General features: G+C 40.0%; 1 long non-coding RNA gene across 1 annotated transcript; it reads right to left on the reverse strand.

Moving 5' to 3' along the window:
• Nucleotides 1–5017: 5017 nt before the first annotated feature.
• On the reverse strand, nt 5018–9241 carry LOC147571804 (uncharacterized). Its single transcript, XR_015246908.1, has 3 exons — nt 9156–9241; nt 7783–7903; nt 5018–5208 (listed from the first exon to the last, which is right to left on the reverse strand). It is a non-coding gene; the product is annotated as an uncharacterized LOC147571804 (long non-coding RNA).
• Nucleotides 9242–13770: the final 4529 nt, after the last annotated feature.

The following is a 13770-nucleotide window of genomic DNA, read 5'->3' on the forward strand; positions in this document are numbered from 1 at the left end:
TCAAAAAGTATAGAAGAATTGAAAAAAATAAGATTGAGCCAACAGTAGCCACCTAACCTCTCAATCCTCAGAAAGAATGTTATTACTGATAATAAGAAAGCATTTTTTCCAGCTAAGTAGGTGTTGATAGAGTTGCAAGATTTACACACACACACACACACACACACACACACACACACACACACAGAACCACATATGGCCCTAAAACCAAACTAGAGAGTGAATGTGTTGCCTTGCCCAAAGATGTGTGTTTTTTCCTTTAGATACACAGAAGCTACTGGCCTAGTAAGCTGTCTGCATGCATTTATCACCCTGGAACCAGGGCACCAACAAGTTCTAACAGACGTTGTGGAATTACAGTCAAACAAAGACATATGTCACCTGATAGCTCCCATACCACATTGCACAGAGCACCCAGAGCAAAAGCCCTTTGTCCTTGTATCTCAGAGCTGGCAGTCTCTTCCTCCCTGCTCAGCCCTCAGGGATCCTTCCTGCCAGCTCACTGCCCTGTTTTGTTCCTGCCTCCTTCCTGCTATTTCATTCTCCTTGCTGAAGTTAACTAATTCCACTCGGGTGCCATGTGACCTTTGGTTTTCCTCCACTTGGGAGCATGCAAGTGATAAGTGGATATTGAAGACAAAAGATGCCAGCGTGGTGGGGGAAGGCGGGGATTTGGCTAAATCTCAAGTCTAGTTCATAAACTAGCTGAAAGACTTGCCTATGTTCTTGCCTGTTCTCTACTTTTTACTTCATGAATGATCTTGGGCGTGTCTCTTAACCTCTTGAAGTTTCCAAATTCATGAGATGATCCAGAAGATTAAAAGAGAATGCCTATGTAAAACACTGGTCCATGGTAAGAACTTTCTAAATGTTAACTCTTACTATTGTTGCATTTTTTATTATATTTATTTTTATATGTAAATCAAATTTCTACTATATTCCCATGATACTGAGGTAATCAGAGGAGATCATCCATGTATTGTAGATATGACAGAGCCGGACACATTGTAGAAGCTCAACAGGTGTTTTGATTTTCTATTTCCTTCCTTTTCTTTCCTTTATCTTCTGAAATCTTCCACGAGGTAGGAAAATATGTCAATGATAGAAGAATAGAAGTGTCTGGTTCAGGAAACCTATGAGCTCCCTCAAAGAATTCCAAAAAGATATTGGTGACCCTAGCAACCCTAACACAGTCTTCAAATTTTTCAGAAGGACCATGGCAGTGTCCTGTTCTTGTTGACATTTTATGAGTCCCAGTTTCCTTGACATAAAAGAATATTATACAACCTTTTTTTCTTCCTGAGCACAAGAAGAAAAGAAAAAGGAAAAAACAAAATAAAAAACAGGATGGGTTCCTGGTGGCTCAGTCAGTTAAACGTCTGACTCTTGGTTTTGGCTCAGGTCATGATCTCATGGTTTTGTGGGTTCAAGCCCCATGTTGGGCTCTGTGTTGATAGTGCAGAGCCTGCTTGGGATTCTCTCTCTCCCTCTCTCTATCCCTTCCCCACTCACACTGTCTATGTCTCTCTCAAAATAAATAAATACACTTTAAAAATTTTTAAATAAAAAAAAACCCAGGAAATAGAATTTGCTCAGAGTTTCTCAAATCCCAATCTTATTTGGAACAAAGTGTGCTGAGGTTATATATTCACTCAACAAATCTTATTGCATAAAGACCACTGCTTATCCACCAAAGATTTGCGTTTCCGTTCCACGATGTAGAGGTGTTTGCTGGGACATAGCTGCTTAGCCAGGTCCTATAATTGTTAACTCCCGTTGTAGGGAGGAAGGTGTAAATGAGTCTGGCCAATAGCAGGAGAAATTTATATCACTTTCTGGCTTGATCCCACTCAACATCCTCCAAGATAATCCCCTATTTTCCCACTTCCTCATTCGATGAATGGTGAAAATTGGTGTAATCTTGAAAATCAAACTTTTAAGAAGTCCTATCCTCCAGTGGTGCTGCCATCACCACCGTCACCAATCAAAGTACCCATTCGCGTGAATCAGTAATGGGCCCATGACCAAATCTGGTCTTAATGAGTGACATACTTTGGAATTTGCTAGAAATGTTGAGAAAGGCACTTTCTTTCTTGTCTAGCTATTCAGCCATAGAATGCTGAGTGAGATCTGTTTATGGCCATCTTTCTAGTACATTAGATCAGCTTTCCCAGGAACAAAGCCAACACCTAAAAAAATCAGGGCTGAGAGATGAACAGAGACAGTCACTCCATAATGGATTTTTCAGTTATAATCCACTTTCTCCCTTTAAAACAGTCTGAATTATTTCACATGCAACCTGGGAAATTCTGCCATATATAGTCTCACTTAACTATATGTTTATTCACAAGTCTACTACAATATCTTTTCTTATAATATATCAGAGTGACAGCATAGCCAAGTGGGAGGAACACAGTTTTTTTTTTCCTCTGTCATTTAATGGCTGTATTACCATGGATAAATTGGCTAACGTCCCTAAGCACAAGTGTCCTATTAGTAAATGTATGGATGCAAATATATTGATGTACAGAGTTCCTGGGACGAAGCATTGAGAATGCTGGATTCAAGTGCAGACATGGTGGGATGACTTAACGCCATAACAGAGATGACCTTCTCGCATCTTATTTACAAACAATGAATGAAAGAAATTCTTTAAAGGGGCGCCTGGGTGGCGCAGTCGGTTGAGCGTCCGACTTCAGCCAGGTCACGATCTCGCGGTCCGTGAGTTCAAGCCCCGCGTCGGCTCTGGGCTGATGGCTCGGAGCCTGGAGCCTGTTTCCGATTCTGTGTCTCCCTCTCTCTCTGCCCCTCCCCCGTTCATGCTCTGTCTCTCTCTGTCCCAAAAATAATAAACGTTAAAAAAAAAAAATTAAAAAAAAAAAAAAAGAAATTCTTTAAAGAGTTAAATAAATAAGTGAAGGCAAAATCCAAAAGGGCAAGGGAGAATAGCCAGATGCCGTAAGCCAGTGCTACAAGCTGATGAGCTGAACTTTAAGTCTTCTGAGCTTAAAAAGTACGTGAAATGGAAGTGCTAAGGGCTGGATGTGGAGACATTAACCCCACGGAAGGAAGATGTGTTATTTGGCTGAGAAATCCAGAGATTTTAAAATGTAATTTGCATGAAAATTCCCTATCTGGGAAAAATGGAATGTTTAAGTGAAGGAGGGACCAGAGAAACACTGTTTACAGGCAATGGAAGAGGGAATGAAGTTTGTCTCCAGCCCGACCTCTGGTTGGGGATAAAGAAATAAGGAAGGTCACTCATGAGAAATTGTCAAGAACCCAAACTTACATGGAATGATAGTTTTACTCTGTCTGAATTTCTCAGTATCTTTAAACCAATATATTACAAAATTAACTTATCTCAGAACTCAAACATCCCTGGGACTTCCAGGGGAAGGTTAAGTCAAAATCTTTCCAAGGTAACATTTCCAAAATCTAAGGTTTTCCCATCAACACCCACAATAAAAAATCCCTTAGGAGAATATTACCTCTGATACCTGTATTTGGATACCAGCTTTCTTTTAATATAAGCAAGACAGATACTAATTAAGGGAATGTAGAAAGCATTAATATGGATAAAGGTGACCTTTATAAATGATAAAATGAATAATTCACCAGAAAGATATTATAATCCTGGACCTATGAGTCCTTAAAAACATAGATGCTAGTCTACTACTTTTATAGAAGTAAAAGCAAAAATGACATTCAATTAATTAAGGAATACTCAATGAAAGATTTTAACACATCTTTGTAGAAAATTATAAATCAAGCAGACAAGGGCCACCTGGGTGGCTCAGTCAGTTAAGTGTTAGCCTTCAGTTCAGGTCATGATCTCACAGCTCATGGGTTCGAGCCCTGTGTCAGGCTCTGTGCTGACAGTTCAGAGCCAGGAACCTGCTTCAGATTCTGTGTCTCCCTCTCTCTCTATGCCCCTCCCCTGCTTGCGCTCTGTCTCTCTCTCTCTCAAAAATAAATAAACATTTTAAAAACATTTAAATACATACATAAATAAAGCAGACAAAAAATACTAAGGGTATAGAAAAAAAATGACAATGTTTTCTGTAAAACCATTTCTGTAAGATTTGCAGGCCATATACAATCTGTATAATGTATTCACTCTCTGTCCCTCTATCTTTCTCCTTTTCTTTCATATACAAAACCACCTAAAGATGTAAAGAACATTCTGAACTCACAGGCCACACAAAACAAGACTGAGCTGTGGGCTGGGTTTGGCCGGTGGGCCATTTGCCAACCCTCAATCTAGAAGGTAAGAATGCAAGTAACAGGCTTAATCTAATGGACGTTTCTTAAATCCCACACTAAACAAGAGAAGTGTTCTAATTGTTACCATCCATCCATTCTTTTTGAGCAAATATGAAAAATTTATAACGCTTGATCACATTATAATCTCTAAAGCAAGTCTCAATCAATATAAATAAGAGCCAATCTCATAAAAACACAATCCCATACCATAATGCAATATTGGAAATTAATATAAAAGAAGGTCCAAATGTGCAAGCATTTAAACATCGGAAAACAAAACTTCTAATGTCCAACAAAGCCTGTATGAGCAGGACATCTGAGAGTGGTTATGAGTGCCAATGGCTCAGGTGGCAGCACATGTCCTGTCACCTGCATGGTCCTTTGTTAACCAGCCTCCTTGGGCTGCTTGCTCTCAGGGGGGTGGATAGTTGGGGCAATGGTTCTCTAAGTGGCTGAATTCTGCAACAGAGTCTTATTTCCATCAGTGGTTCTTAACTTTAACTTTGTGAGATGCTTTTTTTAATATATAACATGTCAAGTGCACCCTTAATAATCAAGAAATAATGGGTGGTATAAATGATTTGGTATAGATGATAAAAAAATGACATTGTGTTTAAGCTTAATTTAGAGCAAAATGGATCTTAAAAAACCCTAATTTTCTAAGTTCTGGGTTGATAAAGTAGTCATAATAGAAACTTCACATTATTTCAAATTGAGTGAACATGTAAACACTACTTTAAAAATGAAAGTGTGCAGACTTAAATGTGTATATTGGAATGGAAGTAAGGTCAAAATACAGAAATTAGTGAATTACATTAATAATGTCTTATCGAGAATATTAAAAGTTTTTCTTTAAAGCCAGATACCAGCACACAATGCTTACCCTCAGGGTACTGGTGATGCCTGTCAGCAGTAAGACCAGAAACAGGAAGAAGAAATCATCTAAGGACCAAAAAGGAAAAAGTCAAATTGGCATTGTGATAAATCGACAACCAATATGACAATACATAGAAAATGACAATCTTTAAATTATTAGAATTAAAAAGATCAAGTTTCCTAGAGATAGGGTCACAATAAAGTACCAATAATGTTCTAAACACCAGGAATAATTGATTGAAGTAAAATATCCTTGTGAACAGAGTAGGCATACAAAAAGATCTAAATTATTAAAATAGATTTCATGCTTTGAAAGAAGACAGTCAATATTGTAAAGGTGTTGAGACTGCTTCCAGTTTGTCTTTAATCAAAACCAGTGTGGTTTTGGGTGACGTTATAACAAGTTAATACATAAATGCAGAAAGATGCAAATTCAAGAACAGCCACATCAAATTGTAAGATGGAGTGAAAGAGAAGGAAACTCAGTTTATTGAAACTTAAATACATTATAAAGATATAGAAATAAACAACAGTAGGAGACTGGAGTAGGGATAGAAAACACACACGTGCACACACACACACACGCACACACACACAATGAGAAACATGATAAACAGCCATAATAAAAAGTGTGTGTGCATGTGTGTCTTTTTGAGACATATTTGATATATGACAAAACAAAGATGACATTGCAATGGTGAAGAGACTATTTGTCATCTATACATCAAAAAATAAGCTAGATCCTTATCTAATATTAAACTCATATACACATATCACATATGGATGGATTTGGACAAGGATTGGGGTATAGATAAAGACATGAAGTAGCTATATACATAGATAGCAGGTGGAAGAAAACCAATATAGAAGAGACGAATTTTAAGCATTAAAATTCCTTTTAGTCAACAGTATTTGGTAGAATTTATGATATAAAGACAAAAAGATAAAATTTAAAATATAGTTTGATAAAGTTGCATTAATTAAAATTAAGCAATTATGTGTGACAAAAATCTTATTTAAGTAAGCAAAATTAGAATACAATTCATAGTATGAGAGTAGATAATGCATGTAAATACACATACATAGATATATCAGACTAGTATATAGAATATACGAAGAAATCCTACAAATCAAAATTCTCAAAGTAAACAACCCACTGCAAATAAGGAAAGAATAAGCCAGCAATTGATGAATGAATAGAGTTACAATACTAGAAAAATTAGAATATTAAAAATATTAGGAGAAAATAAAAAATGAGAAGATTCTTAACTTTGCTAACAGTTAAAAAATGTAAATTAACACAGCTTGGATATGGGAAGCTAATGGGAAAAAATTCAAGATTTAATAATGAAAGTATTGACTGTGATGTAGGAAAACAGAAACACTAATATTCTGTAATGCTACTGTAAATTGGTAGAACAACTTTGGGTTATGTTTTAATGAAAGCTAATCAAGTTCAACCCAGCAGTTTTCTTTTAAAGGAAATAAACCGGAAATAAAACTGTCACACAAGTATACGGGAGACATCTCAGGTATCTGCTATGGTCACATGGGGAGATTCTAGATAAACAGCTGGCTTGAGAAGAAAAACCTAAGCTTATGGCTGGGTTCAGTAGAGAAATGCAAGTTCAAAATACAGAGCAGTATCCCAACCACCTCAATCAGAGATGGTCTTGGAGATAAACCTAATGATGTGGGAATGTCCTCCGAATGGGCAGAACTTCAAGGGGTACGTGTGGCCAACCAATGTGTATAGACAAAGAAGTAGCTCCGAATTAGAATAAATAAGGAGTCAGGGGCAGTAGTGAATGGTCTGGCTACCTGTTCATGGGCTTCAAGAGGAAAAGATTGGAATTCTGATGATGAGGAAATCGGGGATGGATGTATAGGAGGAATAATAAAATGTGAAGTTCTTAGTCTCAACCACTATGTCCATCAGAGAGCATTCACCAAGAGAAAAGCTCCAGCCGAGTAACAAAAGGGCTCAGCCAGCTGATATCAGCTAGCCTCTGTCATTGGCTACCCAAAAGTCGTCGCGGCAGGCACATGGATGGGGTGTCCTCAGTGGCACAGATGAACACTATTCATGAGTCCAATAACAAAGGTTCACTCACTGAGATTGGGCTATTCCTGCTACCCAATATGAAAACTATGAGCAGGAGAAACAAATGCTAAGGTCTGAATAAGACCAATTTTTTTAATGTTTATTTATTTATTTGGTGGTGGGGGGGGGGGGAGCAGAGAGAGAGGAAGACACAGGATCTGAAGCAGGCTTTGCACTGAGCAGTGAGCCTGATGTGAGGCTTGAACTCATGAACCATGAGATCATCTGAGACCTGAGCCAAAACCGAGTCAGACTCTTAATTGACTGAGCCACCCAGGTGCCCCTAAATAGACCAATTTCTTAAAGAGACCCTGAAAACTCTTGGTGACAACTGGACACACTGAGGGACCCCTCCCATCCTGAAAGAACCAGCAGTTTTTTCACACAGTAATAGAGCCATACTCCAGAAGCAGACTTGCTTTCCTTCCCTAACCATAGATAGGGTCTTAAGCAGCATGACTCCTCAATTGATTATGGAGCATCTGATCCACGCTTAAAAGGTCCCATATAATATCCTGTGGACCCAGGAAATCTACCTTGCATAAAAGATGCTGGGAGAGTGGGTCAAATGATAATGGGGTCCTCCGGCTGCACCATAACACGCCATCTGGAAACGTCTGGCTTGATAGAATGCTGAACCGGCCTGCTGATGCAAAACTGAGAACAAGTTTGGAGATAATACTTTAGGAGCATAGATTCAGTCTATGGTTTGAACCAAAATCGTGGCACGCTATTCCCAGGAGGAGGGATATGGGCTCAGGGAATCTAGAAAGAGTACACAGCACTCACAGTGACCCACAGAGGAACTTTGTGCTTCCCTTCCATGCAGGTATGGCTTTTTCCAGTTAGATGTCCTGGTCCCCAAACGTATGTGCAGAAGGATGTCTAGCAGATGAGGGGTGGACCACATTTTATATGGAGAGGTGCTATCTAATCCCTTTTCAAATGGAAAATTTGAATTATTGTGCATATGTCTGAATATGATTAAGTATTCTACAATGTGACATTTTTGGCTGCATCAAATTCTAGAAGCCAACAATCATACTATATTTCTCTGATTTTGATACTTATCTTAATTGAGTTTCCCTTCTCTGTATGGAACAAATCAAAAAGTTCTCCTACAGAGGAGGGCAAGCAGGAATCTGAGGAGGTACACCCACTAAAACTTTATCCCAATCCAAGTTGTATTGTTAACAATTTAGAGATGAGACATGCAAGACAGAGTAAACCCATTATACTGTTTATACATCTGACTTGGAACTTTCCTGACTTATAAATTTAAATATCACCTGCTATTATTGAATTTGCCTCCTTTGGTACCAGGAGTCTGGCCCCAGGAAAGGTGGGCTAGAGCAGGTGTGACCTTTCCAAAGCCAGTCTCTGGTGGCCCATTTTCACCTCTTAATTATTAGGTATAAAAGCCACTGCACAGTATGAAAAAAAGTAATCAAATGTATGTAATTCTGTTTCCAATTTATGCCTGTCACCAATTATGATTGTGCCTAATAGCCTACTCCAACCACCAAGTCCTAACAGGAGGAGAATGACAGCATCTGTCTAAGAGTAGACATGACTGGGTTGTCCATGGATGATGCAGACAAACCCTGAGAAGGTACAGAATGGCAGTTTTCACATTATCAAGGAACAACTACTAGAACTTTAAAAATATATGCAACCTGTGACTTTTCATATTTGTGTTTCTATTCTTGTTTTACTTCTCTGACCCAAAACACATAATTAGCATGCCCGGGTCAATGACCGTGATCATGGCACTAATGACAGTGAAAAAGAAGATTCTCAGGGAGCCTTCAGGGAGCACAGAGGTTCCTCTTCTTCCAGGTCCAGCCTCCTCCTTGAGGCATCACAGGCCAGTGCAGGGGGAGCAGGCTTCCCTGCAGAGCTGACTCACAGTTGGCTTGGCCATCTGAAATGTAGACAGCATGTACGTGCCTTCTAGAAAGAATCTCTGAAGGTGATATGGCAATCACATGCACCGCTTAGGAAAATGGAGAATATAGAGATCATGGGCAAACTTTACGGCAAAGTCCTAAATATCCTGTGGTCCCAAAGACATTAGCACAAATCTTAAACATGTTCCTAATAGCGATGCAGTGTGGATAAATTGCTTCACCTTTTTTTTTAAGTTTATTTATTCTGAGAGAGACAGAGAGACCAGGAGCAGGGGAAGGGCAGATAGAAAGAAAGAGAGGGAATCACAAGCAGGCTCTGCACGGTCAGCACAGAGCCCAACTCGGGACTCGAATTCATGAAACTTTGAGATCGTCAACTGAGCTGAAATCAAGAATTGGACGCCGAACTGACTGAGCCCACCGGGTGCCCCTTGGTTTAGTTTTCTTAATCTTCATTTTCCTCTTTGATATATGGGAAATAGGACACCTATCTCTCTGAGTATCTGCAAGGGTGACATAGGGAAACTTCTATCAAGCACGTACAGGTGTATAAGACGGTTTGCGTGTTAGATTTGTCAGAGCTTTAAATCGGTAGGTTCGGTCATGTTCATAGAACAAGAAAAAGCACTTTAAAAATATTTCTTACCGTCCTCCTTACAGCTTTGTGAGGCCGTGATTTTACTCATTATACCTATTAAGAAACTAAAAGCTAAAGAAACCTTGTGACTGGACCGTCACATCCCTGGTGACGTGGTGAAACTTGGTCTATCTTCTGAGTCCCAGGCAGAGAGTGGCCGCATCCTCACTGGGCCAGCCCCCAGCCCACCGATAGACCGCTCGCCTGTGCAGTGTAAACCGGGGCGTGACGAATACCAGCAGCCCTGGCTCACTTGTGTCCAGTTGTTTCTCACTTGGGATGTTTGAAAGGTAAGAAGAGTTCAAAGTATGCACTGAACCCGGGCTATGGGAGGAACTACATTCTGCTCAATAAAATACCAGCCAACTTGTGACTTACGGAGACGGTCAACAGATATTTACCAGTACCTTCGAGATACCACTTCAGCATATATTGAGTGTGAATGCTGTCCGTATGTACACAATAAACGTTTATGTAATAAGTACTTGTCTATGGAGGCTTCAACAAATTTAGGTCAAGTCTTTGTTATTGAAACGTAATGTGTGCGAATTACGTAAATGTGGGTCACGCACTATTTACCTTTCTCCTCCCTGACAGCTGACTGCGCTCTTTGATAAAGGCAGAAACCACATAATGCCAACACCAACATTGTGTTTATTTATAGCGCGCATCAATTGGGTCTAGCATTGAATAAAATGCTAGTGTTTTGAGGGTGCATTTAGTCTACATAGGTCTTTAATTATTTTTGTCCCCCATAGCTGTTCTGAAAATGATAAAATTCAACAAGTGTGGCTCCCCTTGAATGCGAGCACATTACAATAGCCTCGGTGAAATGGAATAGAGCTGTAGTGGGAGGAGTTTAATTACCCTCCCTGGGATTTCACGAATAAAAAAAATCATTTTCCTGGCTGACTACTGCCCGGAATGCTCATCCAATAACTACTGTACCTTGTCATTTTGTTGATTTCCTATCTGCCGCTTTCAAATATCTTTTCTCCTCCCACCTCGTCTTCCACGTCCAGCCTTCCCGTCCTGCCCAACTGTAGCAGAGAGAATATAAAGCCACACAGAATCACAGACTGAGTTCTTCCCTGGGATCTGCTTTTCAGTCAATGCCTGTCAACTCCGTGGGAGTTAAATTGAAAACATATGAAGAATAAAATCGCATTGTTCTTGCCCTCCTCTTTTTGTAGCGAATGCATATTTTGCTATAAAAAGTCAAAGATAGGGGCTCCTGGGTGGCGCAGTCGGTTAAGCGTCCGACTTCAGCCAGGTCACGATCTCGCGGTCCGTGAGTTCGAGCCCCGCGTCAGGCTCTGGGCTGATGGCTCGGAGCCTGGAGCCTGTTTCCGATTCTGTGTCTCCCTCTCTCTCTGCCCCTCCCCCGTTCATGCTCTGTCTCTCTCCCAAAAATAAAAATAAAAACGTTGAAAAAAAAATTAAAAAAAAAAAAGTCAAAGATATATGTGAGGAAATGGGAATAATCTCTAAATTATATCCTGAGTATCATTTCTATGAAAAGATACAGGTAGGGTTAGTTATTACAAAGAAGTGCATTTTTTCATGGATACTATAAAAATATACACTGAAAATATGAGAACAAGGAAAAATATGCATTTGTACGTATGTAGGTACATAGAACATGTCAATCATTCAATAAATGAGGTGCTTCTGTGTTAGACAGGAGCTAGGCGTAGGATGTGGAGGTGAATAGACACCATCCTGGCTCTCCAGGAGCTCACTTTTAGGAAGGCAGATAGACCCACAATTGGCAGGGACTAGATTTTTTAAGCTATTTTGAGTGTTATTCCAGAGTACAAATACACTGGGGCACTGCATGAGACAGAGTTTCTTTGCCCGAGTCTCTTAGCGGTCTTAGACCAGTTTGTGTGACTAGTCTGAGGTCAAACAACTAATCAGTGGAAAAACCTTCCCACATTCTGCAACCGTCAAATGGGAGGGTGGGAAAAACAGTCGTGTCTCAAGGGGGATCATTTGCAAGATGCTTGGGGGGGAAATCATTAAAATGTTAAGAAGAATCAGACAATAACCATCCTTTATTTTTTTTATTTATTTATTTTTTTTGTGGACAAGGGGAAACCAATGAATGTAATTTATTTAGACTTTCCAAAAGGCTCCGCACTAACGGCTATTTTTATTTTTTTATTTTTTTTCAATATATGAAATTTATTGTCAAATTGGTTTCCATACAACACCCAGTGCTCATCCCAAAAGGTGCCCTCCTCAAAACCTATCACCCACCCTCCCCTCCCTCCCACCCCCCATCAACCCTCAGTTTGTTCTCAGTTTTTAAGAGTCTCTTATGCTTTGGCTCTCTCCCACTCTAACCTCTTTTTTTTTTTCCTTCCCCTCCCCCATGGGTTTCTGTTAAGTTTCTCAGGATCCACATAAGAGTGAAACCATATGGTGTCTGTCTTTCTCTGTATGGCTTATTTCACTTAGCATCACACTCTCCAGTTCCATCCACGTTGCTACAAAGGGCCATATTTCGTTCTTTCTCATTGCCATGTAGTACTCCATTGTGTATATAAACCACAATTTCTTTATCCATTCATCAGTTGATGGACATTTAGGCTCTTTCCATAATTTGAGAGTGCTGCTGTAAACATTGGGGTACAAGTGCCCCTATGCATCAGTACTTCTGTGTCCCTTGGGTAAATTCCTAGCAGTGCTATTGCTGGGTCATAGGGTAGGTCTATTTTTAATTTTCTGAGGAACCTCCACACTGTTTTCCAGAGTGGCTGCACCAATTTGCATTCCCACCAACAGGGCAAGAGGGTTCCCGTTTCTCCACATCCTCGCCAGCATCTATAGTCTCCTGATGTGTTCATTTTGGCCACTCTGACTGGCGTGAGGTGATATCTGAGTGTGGTTTTGATTTGTATTTCCCTGATAAGGAGCGACGTTGAGCATCTTTTCATGTGCCTGTTGGCCATCCGGATGTCTTCTTTAGAGAAGTGTCTATTCATGTTTTCTGCCCATTTCTTCACTGGGTTATTTGTTTTTCAGGTGTGGAGTTTGGTGAGCTCTTTATAGGTTTTGGATACTAGCCCTTTGTCCGATATGTCATTTGCAAATATCTTTTCCCATTCCGTTGGTTGCCTTGTAGTTTTGTTGGTTGTTTCCTTTGCTGTGCAGAAGCTTTTTATCTTCATAAGGTCCCAGTAATTCATTTTTGCTTTTAATTCCCTCGCCTTTGGGGATGTGTCGAGTAAGAGATTGCTACGGCTGAGGTCAGAGAGGTCTTTTCCTGCTTTCTCCTCTAGGGCTTTGATGGTTTCCTGTCTCACATTCAGGTCCTTTATCCATTTTGAGTTTATTTTTGTGAATGGTGTGAGAAAGTGGTCTAGTTTCAACCTTCTGCATGTTGCTGTCCAGTTCTCCCAGCACCATTTGTTAAAGAGACTGTCTTTTTTCCATTAATAACCATCCTTTAAAGAAGAGATGAGCCTTATGTGTGTAAACAATCCCAGGAAAGAAGAATTGGAGAGCAGTTTTTATTTCTCTTAGACTTCTCCTTCTTGGGTTTCTTCTTCTGCTCAACAATCCAAATAACCAGCCAATAAACACACATGCGCTTCTCATCACACAGCTATCCCCAGGAATGAGAAACTGTGACATAATACAGTTTCCCTACAGTCATGTTGGAGAATGATCTCTATGTGTGGAGGAAGGGTAGTGTCGGAGGCAGCTTGAGAAAAACCACTCAGAGAGAAAGGGAAGAGCGTTAAGGCACAAGCTTGGGGCAGCTGTTATGTGTGTGGGTGTCACAGGGACTGACGTTGAGTGGGTTGTTCTAGAAAAGAGAAAATCTTTACGGAACTGAAGCTAATCCCTTAATCCCTTCCATTTGTACATCAATTTACAGTGCTCTGAGCTCTTTTCCAACCCTTATCACATTTAATCTTCACAAATGCCAGGAAGGAACACAGGACAGGGATTAATCAGTCCTTTGA

The sequence above is a fragment of the Puma concolor genome, chromosome F2 (assembly GCF_028749965.1).
Source record: "Puma concolor isolate L17-30 chromosome F2, mPumCon1.1.hap2, whole genome shotgun sequence".
In the NCBI taxonomy this organism is placed as follows: Eukaryota; Metazoa; Chordata; class Mammalia; order Carnivora; family Felidae; genus Puma; species Puma concolor.